Source organism: Ptiloglossa arizonensis, chromosome 1 (assembly GCF_051014685.1).
Source record: "Ptiloglossa arizonensis isolate GNS036 chromosome 1, iyPtiAriz1_principal, whole genome shotgun sequence".
Lineage (NCBI taxonomy): Eukaryota > Metazoa > Arthropoda > Insecta > Hymenoptera > Colletidae > Ptiloglossa > Ptiloglossa arizonensis.
In genome coordinates this window covers 35702878-35718383 of record NC_135048.1, presented here as the reverse complement: position 1 = coordinate 35718383, position 15506 = coordinate 35702878, and the positions used below count along the sequence as shown (strand labels likewise).

The window sequence follows — 15506 nt, the reverse complement described above, 5'->3', positions numbered from 1 at the left end:
GCTCAGCGGCGGGGATAGGCGCGTCGGTCGAAGTTCGCGGTGGGACGCGAAGGGTCGCGCTTACGGGACAATAGTGGGGGCGAAAAGGGTCGGAGGGACGAGAGGGGAACTACGGCGAACGAGAGGAAGGGGCGAAGGGATGTTGGACCGTTGGCCGCGGGAAGGAGTCGGAGGGGTGCCCCCGCTGTCGGGCGATGCCACTCAACTGAATCCCCGCTCTGTCCTCGCGGCAGTCCGACGCCGGTCGCGCAGTCAGCATGGTTGGATTTTCTCGTAGTTTTTCGCCGGTTCTACCGTGCTAGAGCCGAACGGAGTCCGTCGGTTTCGGTCGGTGGTGCGTGTTGCCTGTGTAGCCCTCGATCCTTCGAAACGAATCGCGACCGAGCGTCGCGCGCGTGCTATCTCTCGAGTCGCGAACGATGCGAACGAAAGAGACGCCAAATGCCCGAACCTAACCTCCAAAGACAAAGATGAACCGAGGCATTACTCTCGTTCTTTCGCGGTCGCGGTGACGCAGAGATAGCTTTCCGTGTCGTTCGCGCGACGCGAAACGTTCCGTTCGGGTGTTTCTCAGTGCTGCTCGATCGTCGAATACTGCGCGATTTCCCGTGATCGCGCCCAAAGTGCGTCGCGTGACAGCCGTATGCTCGTGCATCTTTGAATCGAGACAAGGACGGAAAAGGCGGAAAGAACAAAAGGGAACGGAACACTACTGTGCGCGCAACGTTCCACGAGATCGAAAGAGAGAGATTCCGAACGAAGAGAGCGAAAAAGAGAGAGAGTGCGAGTGTCTACGTGCGCGCGTGTGTGCGAGAGAGAAAGAGCGACTGCGAGAGAGAAAGAGAGAGAGAGAGAGAGAGAGCGAGAGATTGAGAGCAAAAGAGAGTGTGCGAGGGGGAAAAAGGAGGAACGGGAGAGGTTAGAAAAGGGACCTGGTCGACGACAAATCTTGACCGAAGAACGAGGGAAAGGTTTCTCGGAAATTCGATTCCTCGAAGACGAAACGGTGTTTTTGACCTGGGCCGACCATAAGCCTCGAGTTTCCCGGAATTGTTTCTTCTTCGTCGGTGAGTCCACTATGATATTGCGTTCGCGCGATGTACGCGCCTCGAAAAAGCCCATGGAAAATTTCCACGTTTCTCGCGCGCTCGATCCCGCATGCCGAGATGTCTCTACGCGCGGCGTCTGGCCGTCGGCGTAATTCTCGCTAGACGAAAAAAAAGAGCCGTGTGTACGTCGACCGGGCCAAGTGTAAACAAGCGCGGTCCGTTTAAATGCCTCTACGCATCGCGCTCCGTTTTTATCCGTTCTACGCAATTTCCGTATATTTTTTTTTTCCGTTGAAATTTATTCGTATCGGAATTCTCGACTCGCACCGAACGAGGTCTCGATGGGTCAGCCTACCGCCTCGCTCGTTTCCAAATTTACCCAAACGATAAACAATTTTGTGCAACTCGTATCTTCGTTTTCAACGTGTTTGTATCCGCGTAAAGTAAAGAACGCGACCTCGATGACGAAATACCTACACATCGGTATGCATAGTTCGCGGTAGCCTTGCATCGTCGATATTTGTATTCGAGTTCGTTTACGTTAGATAATGTCACGTGGCGACGGAACGAACGGAAATATTAATTGCATCGCGACGAACGATTTTCAAAGACGTATTTCGACATCGACGAGACGCGCAATACGCGATACGCGATACGCGATACGCGATACGCGGTCGTTTAATCATATTTCGAGTAAAAATCGTTGGCGCAAAAACTGGTTACATTATTTTCAGCGTGTTGCGCGAACACGTGATTATCCTCGTGCCCACGGCTAGAACTTATCGGTAGAATTACACAGTGACGCGTAGATTTTTCACGGCCGTGAAACGCGAATCGACGGAGAACTGCTCTCGTACGAGCGATTCGAGCGTTCGAAAATAAAAGTCGAACGATCGCAGGCGTCGCACCGAACGCGAAAAATTACGCGGGTTCTTTCGTATTTCGCGGTATTCGCGATCGATGTCGAAATCGTGGAATCGGCTCGTTGCGGTCGTCGTTGCGATTCTTTTATCGACGACGAGGACGTATCGTCGAGTTGCCCACGTAGCGCTACGATTGCTTCGCTTCGGGAGAATGCTCGCCCACGAAACGCGAATTACATTTTTAAGGCGTAGCCGCGTTCTCGGAACGAGGGCTCTTTCGAACAAAAGGGAAAGATCCACCGCGCGGCAGTCGCTCGAGCCCAGAAACTCGTACCTAGGTACGCGTACTCGCGCGCACGATCCTACGCGAAAATAAATTATTACGTAGGCGTATTTTCGAATCGGTCTCTCATCGATCGCCGTTTATTCGCAACCTCGTTTTCCCCGTAGCGTGTTACGAACGAGGATAAATTCTCTATCGCGACGAGGCGTCGAACGATCCGGGGTTATTCGATTTCGAGACGATCCTCCGACAAAAACACCGGCTTGGGTTTCATCGAGCACGAGCACGAGGACGAGCACGAGCACGAGCACGGTTGCTCTCGAAGTCGTATCTCCGGTCCCGCGATGATTTTTCCGCGTAACGCGGTTCGATTAAACGTAATAACGCCGGATACTCGACGCGTTATCCGCGGTACGCGGATATTAATTTCGTTATTGGACCCTTCCTTCGCTCGAGATACTCGTCGTTGCTAGGTTTTTAAGGGTAGTCGGTTTTTACTGGACGGCCCGCTCGTTAAGGGGAATGGTTTTATGGTCGCCGTTTTGTATTTTGCATAGAATAGAAGAGGTTCTCCGAAGCCGAGATTAAAGAGCTCGGTTGCACGTTGCGTCCTCGCGCGCCTCGGTTCGGTTTCTTTTTACGAGCGTCGCGAGACGTCGTTGTAACGCGAAAATGACAATCTGAATACGAAATTAGGCGCGCGGCGCTTTAATGCGGGAGAGGGTAGGGTTCGAGTATGAAAGATGCATCGGAAGTAAGTATGGAACTCGAGAGCACGAGGAACTTTGATTTTCCCCGAGAAAACTCGTCGGAACCGTTGGAACATCGAGGGGGGAAATCTCGAAGGTTAAGAAATATTCGATCGATCGGAGTGGCGCGGTGCTGGAAAATCGATCGAGGACTCGGACGGTCGTCGGTAGATTCGCCGGTGACGAGCTCGGCTTTAAACGGCGGTCTCCTTTAACGCAGCCCCGCGCGAACGAACCCTCGGTGGGATCTATCCTGCGCGGAGACGTAGTAAAAATTCCACATCTGCGGGGTATCCGGGTACTCCGCGGAGGGAAAGACGAAGAGACGGAGGGTAGTCGAAGGGAAGAAGGAATACCGGTAGCGTCGCGCGTAAGGAAGAGATCCAGCCGCGCGGTATCGAATCTGTTCGCTCGTATTTCCGGGCAACGTCGTACCCGGCCGGAGCGAGGAACGCGTACTCGCGAAACGAAACACTACCCGGGACAAATGTATTCTTTTTTTTTTTTTCCAGTTGGAATACCCGGCCGACGGAAAAGTTTGCAAGAAAAACTCGGTACCTTATTAGCCGACAAGTTTTTCTAATCCCGTTTAACGCGCGCTGCAACACGCTCGAGCGCGATACTGCAACGATTTTACCTAGCTCGCGTAGCGTTCGGTGAACGGTTTACCTCTGGCTTGTTTACCGTTTCCGTTAACGAGCCAACAAGCGCACGGTTTCTTCGAAAACGTTCACCCCGGTTCCGGATACTCGCGCTCGAAATCGATACCGTCGGACTCTTTTTGCGACGCGTCTTTCGCGCTCGAGAACGCGACGAGAACGCGACGAGAACGCGACGCCCGAAAGGGAAGGAAAAACGATCGATCGAAGCTCCTTTTATCCGAACGGTGTCGTACAACGCCGCGGCGGCTCAACCCCGAGGAAACATCGATCTCGAACGGAACGCAAACACCTCGACGCGACCTACGAATCGAGCGACGAATTTCAAGGAACAACGAACCGGGCGCGGTATTCGTTTCCCTCGTTCGAGTGACCAACGCGCGGCCTACGACCTCGTCCCGTTCCTCGACCGAAACCCGAAAGTCCTTTCGCGGGGAGTTACGATCGATCGGGGCCAACTTTCGGCCAACGATCTTAATAATTGCATTCCTGGATCGCCAAGTGTCGTCGCGTTCGAGAAATTCCCGATCGCTGTCGGGGAACTTTGGCGAATTTCGTGATCGGTTCGGGGAAAAGGCTCGACCCTTTACGGCCTATTATTCCCGTTCGCTCGTAGGACTTTGAAGATTCGCTCGGCATCGTCTCGAGAGATTCGAGTTTCCTGGAATTTCAGGACCGCGACGTACACGGAATATCCTCCCGGAAAAAAATGTCGCTTTTCGACGAAACTACCGTCGAAGAAAACACGCGCTCGGTAGAGTCGATCGCGGGGGTAACCGGGTCTTCCGTAACTCGCGTAGACGCGGTTCTCGAAGTTTCTCGGCAACGGGATTCGTTTCTTCTTCTCGGTTCGGTTTCTTCGTCTCGGTTTTTCCCCTCTTTTCGAGGTAGCGCGCGCTGGGCGTTTTCCTTTCACGGTCATCTCCGACTGGAAAGTTCCACGGAGACGCGATGCGAAAAGTTTGAACGGTTTTCTTTACCGAGTCTAGTCAACGACGTTTTCTCCGCTACATGGAAATCCGCGCGCGCTCAACGGAAGGAGGGAGAAAGAAGGTTCACCGAGTTTGCCGCGTGTTTCGAGCCGCGGGCGGGAAATTTCGTCGGAGGCAACCGAGTCTCCGTCCGTCGCGTCGAACGATTCCTCGTGGTCGTGGTTTCGAGTTTTTCGAGTTTCCGCTCGAAAGGGAACAGGATCTCGCGGTGTTTCGCCGAGTGATTCGTTTCGGGAATAACGTCGCTCGAACGGCGCCGCGTGCTCCGTTTGTTCGCAGAGCCAGACACGGGTTCTCCGTTCCGTAACGATGTTTGTCCCGACGCGCGTACACGGTCGAGACCGACGCTCGCGAAACGAAACGCGGCAGCGGTACGCTCGAGTTGCCGGAGAGCTTCCATCCCCGCGCGTTGCGCGCGTCTCCGTTTTAACGCGCGTTTCCTTCGAACGCGTTCGATCGTCGCGCGCGATCGAGTCGGCGCGACGTTGCATGCAAAACGCGGATACATCCGGACGCGGCACGATGCCAATTAGGTAGTCGTACAACGCGTTAATCGCGACCAATAACACGTAACGATACGCGACGAATGGATTCGTAGCGAACCGTTCTTCGTCCGCGTCGCCTCGACGACGTCGCGGGCTTTTCCTCGTTCTCGAGCGAACGTTTCGCGCGATGGTTTTCGATCGAGCGTTTCCAAGTCCGTGTTTACGCAACATCTTCCCGTTTCCGTTCCGATTCTTCGATGTCCGCGACGTCCCTCCGCTCGGTACAGCCGGATCTCTCGTCGAATCGTCGAGACCGGATACGGAAGTCGCGCGCGCGAGTCACGGAAGTTGTCGGACTCGGGTGATTTTTGCCGGCGGAGTTTAACGCGATTTCGGTTCGGAGAGGAGGAAGATAAAAGAGGCGTTCGATTCGACGAAATCCGCGCGTCGACTCGATTCGAGGCTCCGAAAGGATAATCGGTAGCGATCCGCTAGCCTCGATCGGGAACCGAGGGACGAAAAGAGAAGGTACGACCGGAACACGGGGGCAACGCGCATACCTGGCGTGCATCGACTACCTGGCCTGGGTTAACTCGGTCGCCGCGAGGTTCTCGGTTGTGTTCGTCGGGGTCCTCGGTCGTTGCCTCTCGAGGAATTCACCGATGCGGCCCGGTGGGAGACTCTTTCGTTTTCCAGCGGGTGAGCGCGTTCCCTCTCGGGCCGGGAATTTTCGTGAATCGCGCGAAAGAAATTGTCCGTTCGGTCGTGGCCGAAGCGTTGCCGACCGGTGCAGGGACGCTGGGCGATCGCGCCGCGATTATTTAGGTCGTATCGAAGCGATGAATTGGCGCGACGTCGTCGCACGGTGATTCGCATTAATGGACGCGTTAATAGGAACTTTATCAAACACGGCAACGCGGTCGACAAACCGGTCGGTATTCTGCCTTACGCGGGGACCGCAACGGGCAATTAGGTTTGCAAATTTACAGAGGGTCCGGGAGGACGATCGATCGCGGGCGTCGATTACCGAAAACGCGAACGAAATTTTGCTACCGGAGCGATTCGCGACACGGGCGAACGTCGCGCGATTCCATTGTTTCCTCCGTTCACCGGGGCGGCGCGCGACCCTCGACGGCTGCACGCGACGAAAAAAATTGGCAACGCGAACAGAAACGGACGCGTGAATCGTTGGAACGCGCTCGGTTCGATTCGATGGTCTTTTTTTCAACGGCGGGTCGATGCACCGTGTCGAGACGCTCGATCTCGGGGGTAAACCTTTCGAGCTTATCGCGGTACGATTCGATCGAGGGAGAAGAAGATTTCTTTCTCGGCGCGTTCTTCTTCGAACGCAACGTTTCCAGGTTCGCTCGAACCTCGACCGGAGCGCTCGGTTCCTTCGCGAAACACCGACGCGGGGCACGATATCCCCGAGTCGCGCGTACGCGTTGCGGTCCTGGAGCCCTCCCCGTCTACCCGCGGGACGACACTCGCAATCAAGTCCGATGCCTCCCTCGCGTTCCCGGAGTTACCAGGAGCTACGAACCAACGGAGCAACACGGCCGGCAGTTGGCCACCGTGTCGGTACTTGCCAACGTTTCGAACACGCGCCGATATTTGTTTCCGCTTCGTCGTCGCATCGTGACGTCCGTATCGAAATTTCGTCTTCGTCCCTTTGCCGAATATATAATACATCGGAGAAACCGAAGGTGTTTCTCGTTAAAAATTTTCGAGAGCTTCGTTTCGGACGGGGAAAGATCGCGTCGAACGCGATCGAGCGTTTCTCGCGAACGAGGAAACCCCTCCCTCTGCCGGGATCGAGAGAAGAGAGCACCTTCCGTTTCGAGAAATCGAGAATCGCGGTCGAGAGCGCGCTTGCGAGCCGGATGTCCGGCTCGGAGGTATTCTCGCGAGTCGATCAACGAGAGGGAAAGTAAAGAGAGCAAAGTTGGCTCGCGCGTTGAGAGAAAGACGTTCTCCATCGGTCGGTTTCGATGGAAGAGAAAGAACGCGGGAGAGAAAAGGGAACTTTCCGGCGATCCGGTCTATTTAAAAGCGTTACGATGCCGACGGTCGGGCTAGCGTCGTCGGCTGTCCACGGTTAAGTAACCGGTGATGTAACGATGCAATTTAACCTCTTTCCCCGTCCTCTTTGTTCCCCGCTCGAAGAGAAAGACCGCGATCGCTCGCGAACGGAGGAGAGCCAGCGGTAGCGCGGTCCGTTCGACGAAACTACCGAGGGAGCTGTTTCGAGCGCATCGGCGATGGTGCAGCGAACGAGGAGCGGAGCACAGCTGCAACGACGACGCGACGATTACCGCTCGCTCGACGAGCCGAACCGTGCGAAGACGTTCGCCGTGTTCTCTCTCTCTCCTCTTTCGTTCGCTTTCGTCGATCGTGTTCGCGGCCGTTCGAACGATGCGAACCGACCTATCGAGACTTTCCTCCGTCTCGGCTAAGATCTCGTCCATTTTCGCGGTCGTTCGAAACCGCTCGACCGAACGTTCCTCCTCGTCGCGAGACACGGTGCTCGACGCGATCAGCGAACGGAGGATTTCGCGCGATCTCGATCGGAGCGTGTATTTTTGTCGATTTTGCGTTCGTCCCCCGTCCGTACTCGTACCCACGGCCTTCGTAGGTTACCGAAGCGAGGGTAAGAGAGAGAGAGAGAGAGCGAAACGGTTCGGTGGATCGAACGGTCGGGACACGCTCGTATCCGTGCTCCCGAGTCGAGCGAACGTATCCAAAAAGACCAATCGAATCACCGCACCGGTGCCATCGGATTGGTTTCAATTACCGTCGGCTGGCCCGTGATCGCGGATCCTCCGAAAATGTTCACGAAAGCCTGGACGATCCGCTCTTCGGCACGGTTCTGCCAGTTTTTCGCATTCGGCGAAATTAGCGATAGTCCCCCGCGATCGGAATCGGTTCGTTCGCTCGGTCTCGGCGTAATCCAGCCGGAAGCGTTGCAAAAGCCGACCGGTTTCAATTACGGTCTCCGCGCCCACGTCGAGCCGATCCATCCGCGCGCGTACGCAACCGGTTTACGATTAGGCGCGCCGGCGTCCCACCGATCGCGGAAACGTTCGCGACTCTCCTCGAAACCTCGTCGATTCTTCGTTCGGTCGATCGATCGACCGATCGATCGATCGATCGCGCGCACGAGCATCGTCTTCGGTTATCGATTCGCGCCGCGAACGGGTGCACGAGTCACGGTGCCGGAAGCGGTTCTTTTCGATCGATATTGAACCCCGTGCGCTCGCCAGGGCGCATCGTGATACCGTTGCGCGCGACTCGTTCCACTCGGGAATTGGAAACCGTGGCTCGGTTCGGACGCGGCGGAATCGTACGATTCGAACGCGAAACGTTGCAAAGGTTGCGGACGTACCGCGTCCGTTGGCCAGCGGCCGCGCGTTTCCGTCCGTCGACCTTGTCGTTATTTTTAATAACGCGAAACGACTTTGCGTCGCCGGCGCAGTTTCCACGGCCACGCGCGAGGAAAGTTGCCTCGGAGGGCGCGATCGCGATAAGAATTCGTTACTCGGGCAAAGATGGTCGTTGCGCGGACCGAAACGAACAAACGAAGGGAAAAAGTTGGCCGGCGAAGGAGTCGAGATATTATTACCGCGCGATCGCGAAAGGAATATTACGGTCGGACCGGTGGTCGCGGATCAGCCTCGTAAATCTCCGCGGTTACGGCTCGAGCGTGCATTTCGTGGGATAGAAAAATTTACCTCAAGGGTGGGACATTTATTTATCGTCGGCCGGTGATACGGGGCGAGCCGAGCCGAGCCGAGCCGAGCTAGTTATCCTAACACCGTCGTAAATCGCAACGCGGCAACGCGGCAACGCTCGATGCGCCCGCCGGTGCCTGCCGCGTCTCTCGGTTTGCGAAACTTTCGGTCCGCGTAAATAACGCGTGAAATATTCTCTACCAAAGCCGGCCAATCTACGAAGTAGAAATTACGCGACGCGTCGAGAAGAGGCGAAAAGAGGCGAGAAGAGGCGAGAAGAGGTACAGCCGGGCGCGCGGGCGGGCAGACGGGCGGGCGTTTCGTCGAAGCGAGAGTCGTCGTCTCCGAGAACTTCCGAAGTAGAATGGCCGGGACAATAGCTTCGCGACGCGAAATGCAAATAGCGCGTGGCTGGTTTCGAAGCGGTTGTCGGCCGCGTCGGTCTCATAATTCGACGAAACTTTGACTCGTCGGCGTGGCCTTTGACCGAGAATCTCGACGCGATCCGTGAGCGACGAGGGCGACGAGGGCGACGCGTGCGACGAGACGAGGAGCTGGCGACAGACTCCGCGCCGACTCCTTCGGACAAATCTAATCCCGTCTAGCCGACAAGTTTTAATTGCGTGCGCGTAGGAACGTTGGAATTCTTAGCCGGACGATCGTCGCGCGTGCGCCGTCACCGCGAATGGAAATTCGCGCACGAGAGAGACCGTGCGATCGTCGCCGATGTCGCTCGGGATACGGTGCAATTCCAACCGAAGCTCCCCGCGATCGCCTCCCAATCTTTATGCGCGCGCGTGACTCGACGTACGCGTACCGCGTTCCTAGGCGTTTCGACGAGTACGCGTAATTCCTCCCGTATTCGACCTCGATCGAACAACGATCCACTCGAAGGTTCGACCGAACACCGACAGAAGCGTTTCGCTTTCCCCTCGAACCGTTCCAATTTCTGCCAATTGCGGGCCGTTTTAAACAAAAGAGGATACACGCGACCTATATTTAACGCGACGTATTTAAACGCGGCGACTACCGCTCGATAAGGATCGAAGCGAAAATAACCGCGCGTCCGTTTCGCGAGATCGCCGAACGTTTCGTCTCTCGTCCCTCGAACGGAAATCGGGCCAACGCTCTCTCGTAGCTACGTAGCCAGAGGCTCGAAAGTCGTCGTCGTCGTCGTCGTCGTCGTCGTCGTCGTCGTCGTCGTCGTCGAGATCGTCGTCGACGATGGAGAGAAGGGTCGGTCCGTGTGTATCGCGTCGTTTCTTTCCAACGTATCGGAGCGTTCTTATCTCGGATTCTTTCGGCGGTCTCTCGACCGTCGAATGGAACCGTCTCTCGACGGAACAAAGTCGAGAAGGTCTCTTCCCGTTTCGCTGTGCTTTCCGGAGCGTGTCAGTGGGTCAGTTTTCCGCGTTACTTTTACCGGCTCGCCCCCGCAGCGAAACGGCACGTGACCCGTTTTCTCGCGCGGCACCGCGTCATCGCTCGCGATATTCCTGGCGGGCGTCCAGCTCGATCGACGCGCCTAAGTCACCGATCGATGCTCGAGCGTCGCGGCTCGGAGAACCGTCGAGGCCTCTCGGTCGCCGATCGGATCGAACCTTCGGTACATCGCAGCTCCGTCGATACCTCGGCGATACCCGGCGTTCGCGACGCGATCTTTCTTACCGCTGCGATGGAAACGCAAACGCGTTCGTTTCGATCGGTATCGAAAGGACCGAGTTCGCCGATCGCAACGTCCAGCCGCTCGCGTGATACACCGGTTACGGTAACGCGACGAGTATTTTCGTTGGGTAATGTCGTCTCTCGAACGTGTTTGTTTTTCCAGATAACGCGATAACGGTATCGTTGATCTTTCTTTCGGCTCGTCGGTAGTTTCGATACGGAAGAAACGCGTTATTCGATTTCGTAGGAGAGCACCGACGACCTCGAAAGCCTCGCTATCGCCGATAGAGCCCGAACTCGCGTCGCGAGGCGAGGCGAGGCGAGACGATTCTTTCGAATTCGTCGTTCCGACGTAACTCCGGTATCGCTCGCGAAAATCTTGTAACACCGAACGGCGGTGATTTACGAGTTCGATCGTTGGAGGTTTTATCGCGGTTCGTTTCGAGGAACCGTGGCTAATCGGAACGGTAACGCCGGATGCCCGACGCGAGCGGGCCGTACGTAATAACGCACCGATCGATCGGATCGATACGCGAGTCGGACAATTGCTGGCAGGCAGCGTCGATGTAATCCTACGAGGATGGACCGAAGTCGTGGAACGTGATTCACGCGGCGTGACGCGATCGGATTAAACCTAACGGTCGGTCCGCAACCTCCGCCAATACCGTCGGTTCGTAAACCGCAGAAGTTACATCGCGCCGGGACTCGGAGCGTTATCGGTGAAACCGTAGACGTCGCCGATATCTCGGTTGTACGCGACACCCCGTACTCCGCCGGAGAACGACCCTGCCCCGCCCCGCTACCGATCATCCGACACCGAATTTCGACAACTCGCGGATCGCTCGCGTCGATCTTCGAGTATCGGCATTTTTGAACGTCGAGCGTGTTTGCGTATCGGGACGCAACGGGAGAGCGTAGGTTTCCGGGTGGTTCGGGCGGTGGTCGATTCGCGGCAACACCGTACAAATGGACCAACCGTTCGGAAATTTTGATCGATCGTATTACCTCGACGATACGCGGCAAGAGTCGAAAGCGTCGAGGCAAATCTATCCACCCCCGCGATGCACGCGATGCACGCGATGCACGCGATGCACGCGATGCGCGCGAGTCCGCCCGATCGATCCGCGCGTCACGTGTCCTCGGTCTGGCAAACCAGTTACGATCGAACCCGTTGCACGCGATTCGCGCGTAACCGAGCGCGATCACGTTTCCCCGCGACAACGCGTCCTCCGTTACCCTCGCGATTCGTTACGCGGTGGTCCATTCGCATCCCCGTAATTACGACGCCTCTCTCCTCGAGCGTTCCTCCTCTGGTGATTAGCGGCTCTCGGCCGCTCGATGTACGGACGTCCGGACGTCCGGACGTCCGGACGTCCGGTCTCCGGATTCCGACGCGAGGAAGCCCCGCGAAGATCGATCCGTGAAGCTCTCGCGGCCGGCCGGTGTCCTCGCGTTAACGAGCCACCGCGAACCGTTAACGGGCAATTCGAGGGACGCGAAACACGCGGGCTAATTACGATTCATCGAAAGGTTCGACCAGCGACGCGAACGATGTTCGTTTCCGGCTCGCGGTGCGTACGAGGGTTCGCCGGCCTCGACGAGGAGAGCGCGCGATACCGCGCGCTGATCGCGGAACTCGTCGCGCGCTGGAAGAGGTTCGTCTTCCTTCCGAAATGTACCTCGAAGACCGTTTCGCTCGTGTCGAGTTCGAATTGGAGCGCGAACGAATCTCTCCGACGTGGCGCGGTCTTCCGCGAACGAAACGACCTTCGGGCGGTGAATTTACGAAGAAACGGCTCGTTTTCATCGGCAAGTGGCCGCGCAGGATCGATCGGAGCGCTCGAGTCGTTCGTTCCGCGTTTACCGTCTCCTCGGAATCGTTGCGATATCGCGGACGCGGTTTCTCCGGGGTCAGGACCGACGGTCGATTTCTCGATCGATCGAGATCTCTCTCCCGTTGGAGAGCCGTTGCGCGTAATCTCTCCTTTGGTTCTATCGTTCCCCGGACTCGCTCGATGCGCGCGCGAACTCCCTCGTTGTCATCGACCGACCGGCACTTTATCGCCGAGGCGCGTTACGGCATCGATTGCCATTGAAATCGGCGTCGACGACGACCGGGAGCACCGTTGCCGACGACGAACGCGACCGATCGTTTCGAGGACGAGGCCAACGCGACCGAGTATCGAAACTCGGAGAAACGCGGAATTCCTTCGAGCGTGTGTACGTAGTTGTGGCGCGGACGAGAAACCGACAATGGAAAAGGCGTGTTTTATCGCGGTGGCGCGCGTCGAGGCTGCCCGTCGGAGCGAGAGAGCACACTCGGGTCGACGCGAGTCCGCGCGTTCGGCGAACAAAGTTCGCGAGAGATCGCGAATGCAATTTAACCGAGCATTCGCGCGAATAGCTGTTATCGAGGTAGGCGTAGCGAAAATGTTCCTCGGTGGGCAGGGCCGAGGACCGGGAGTTTTTCATCGAACGAGACCGCCCGACCGGAGAGACTCCGCGAGCCGAAAAATCCTCCCCGAACACTGTTACCGCGTAGGTCGTTCCGGCCGGGGAAAAAAATCGCAAACGCCGTTTGGGCGTTCCTCTACGGTGCGTCTCGATGAAAATAAATGTACAGGGAGAAAGGGTGTCGCGACGTTTCACCGGACAAACGTCCGGGTTTCGAAACGCGATCGAACGGGTAATTAGAATTTCACGAGCAACGATCGATACGCGGAGGCTTCGAAGTCGAACGGACCGCGATCTCGTCTCGCGATTCGCGGACCGGGAACGGTCGCGGGGCAAACAAAAAAAAAAGAAATGAACGCCGATGCTCCTCGAGAGCAATTATCTCGAACGAAATTCGGCCGTTGGAACGATTCTCCGTGCCGCGAGCGCGTTTAAAGTTTTATTTCGTATAAATGCGTTCCGAATTGGTGGATCGTTCGTTCGCGGTGCGGGCCGGGACCGCGTTCGATCGTAATTACCGTCCGTCGAACGAATTTGCGCGATGCATCCCCTAATAGGATTTTATCGAATCGAAACGTAGGCGTCCGTTTCAATTTTCCCTTTCCCCCGTCGCCCTTCTCCGTTGTTGTTTCCCCCCTTTCCTTCTGTTTTTCCATTTCGCCGAACCTCTTTTTATCGTTCCGCTTCGGTTCTGTTTTTCTCTCTCGCGTTTTGCGCGTTTCGCCACACCGGGAACTCGCAAATATTTACACGGCTCGTTGAACCGATGCGCGAGACTCGATGCGACGCAAGTTTTTTAATAATCCCGCGCGAAAGGCAACCTCGCGAAAGGACCGACGTATCCGGTCGTGTTCGCGGCCGACGCTTCTCCTCTCGAATACGGACAACCCTGTTCGCCGCGAACTTTCAACGCCCGACGCGCGTCCCGCGAGAACCGAACGAACGGATTACACCGAATCGGACCGAACGAAATTCTAGGACGATCGCGCGGAATTTAGGCGGGCCCGTTTCGCGTTTCGACGAACCTCTCGATCGTCGACGCGAATCGCGACCGTGATTACCGCTCGCGGATCCATCGAAAATCGAAAGATTTCGTTCGATCGTCGCATCGGCGAATGAAAAAAAAAAAAAGAAAATCCCATCGAGGAAAAGACGCGCGCCGAGCATCGACGGCGTTGCTCGCATCGCGTCGATCGTTGCCCTCGACGACGAAGACGTTCGAACGCGTTGCCGCTGGTTCTCGGTTTCCCCGATACCGTCGTTGCGTTACATTTATCGCCTTTCGGTGTGCATTTAGTCGCCCGACGCGCACTGCCCACCGTTCTTCGGCAAAGTACGAAAACGCGTATCGGTTCGATAACAACGAACGCAACGGTTGAAACGTATAATTTCGCTCCCCGTCGCTCGGAGAGCTCTCGATCGATTCCGAACGAACGAACGAACGATCGGCGTCGAAACATTGTAAAACGAACGCTAATTAAATTTCGCAACGTCGACGTTGAAACGGTGAAACACCCTGAAACAATTTTTCGACGAAATTTCAACGCGTCGGTGTACGAAGAGCGTACCTTGAAACCGTTTCCATTGATTTCGCGAATCGTGGGAGGTAACGGTACCGAAAAAAGTCCCGATCGAAGAATCGCGACGCGAAACGACGTATCGATTCGCTATCGTTTCTCGGATCCGCTATTTCGAAATACCGATAAAATCCCATCGAAGCGAAAATGTTCGAACAAACGCAACAGGGACTCGGGTCAACGGTTCGACCGTTACTCTCTTTTCAGGTTTTCTTCGATCGGTCGCGAGCGGCGAGTCGAGAAAAACACGCGACACTCGATACGCGAGATCCCTGCGTATTACGATAAACCAGATATTACAATCCGAACTTTTACGACAGAAGAGAACACCTAATCGCTTCGGGACGACAAATCGTACACGTTTCCGAGCAACGTCACGTGCCTCCGTACTTTCAACGCGATCGATTCAATCGACTACTCGCCACGAGTTCGCGGTTCGGTCGATTCGGTGGATCAACTTAAGCGAAAATCGGTCGACGAACAACTCGCACCGAAAGGAGAAACGATTCGCGGTAAGAAGAAGAAACGCTCGAAATAGCGACCGTCGCGAGCCCAAAGCGTTCGAATTTTACCGCTCTCGCGCGATTAATCGCGAGACGGGTGGGACGCGGGAAAAGAATCGATTTGCCTCCGCGCGATCGCCACGCGCGTCCTATCCGATTAATTTCCCGCTCGAGGAAAGAGCGCAGCACCGTACAGATTACGAACCGGTCGATCGAAATCCTAACTTACGAGGCGTTCCGTTTGTCCCGTATTTTCTCCGCGCTCGACGCAACCCTGGTTAATCGACGGTGAACCGTAATTTCTACGAGCATCGATCGAAACGCTCGTCGAGAAGTCCGTACCGATCGTCGCCGAGCTAATGACGCGAACGCGCGACGATCCAGCACCGAGATAATTGGAACGCGGAGATTGGAAAACGTCTCGGCGAGCTCGCCGCGGACGCGAGGATTTTCACCGGTCCGGCGTCGATCTCTGGTCCCGAAACGATGGGCGTTT

General features: G+C 56.1%; 1 protein-coding gene across 4 annotated transcripts in view; it reads left to right on the top strand.

Annotated features, from left to right (window-relative positions):
• Window positions 1-221: 221 nt before the first annotated feature.
• The window catches only part of Sfl (N-deacetylase and N-sulfotransferase sfl), a 59087-nt gene continuing 43802 nt past the window's right edge, over window positions 222-15506 (top strand). For all 4 annotated transcript variants that reach the window (XM_076313660.1, XM_076313641.1, XM_076313650.1 and 1 more), the window contains exon 1: window positions 222-1067. The gene's annotated coding sequence lies outside the window, so the exon portion shown is untranslated. The remainder of the gene's footprint in view (window positions 1068-15506) is intronic.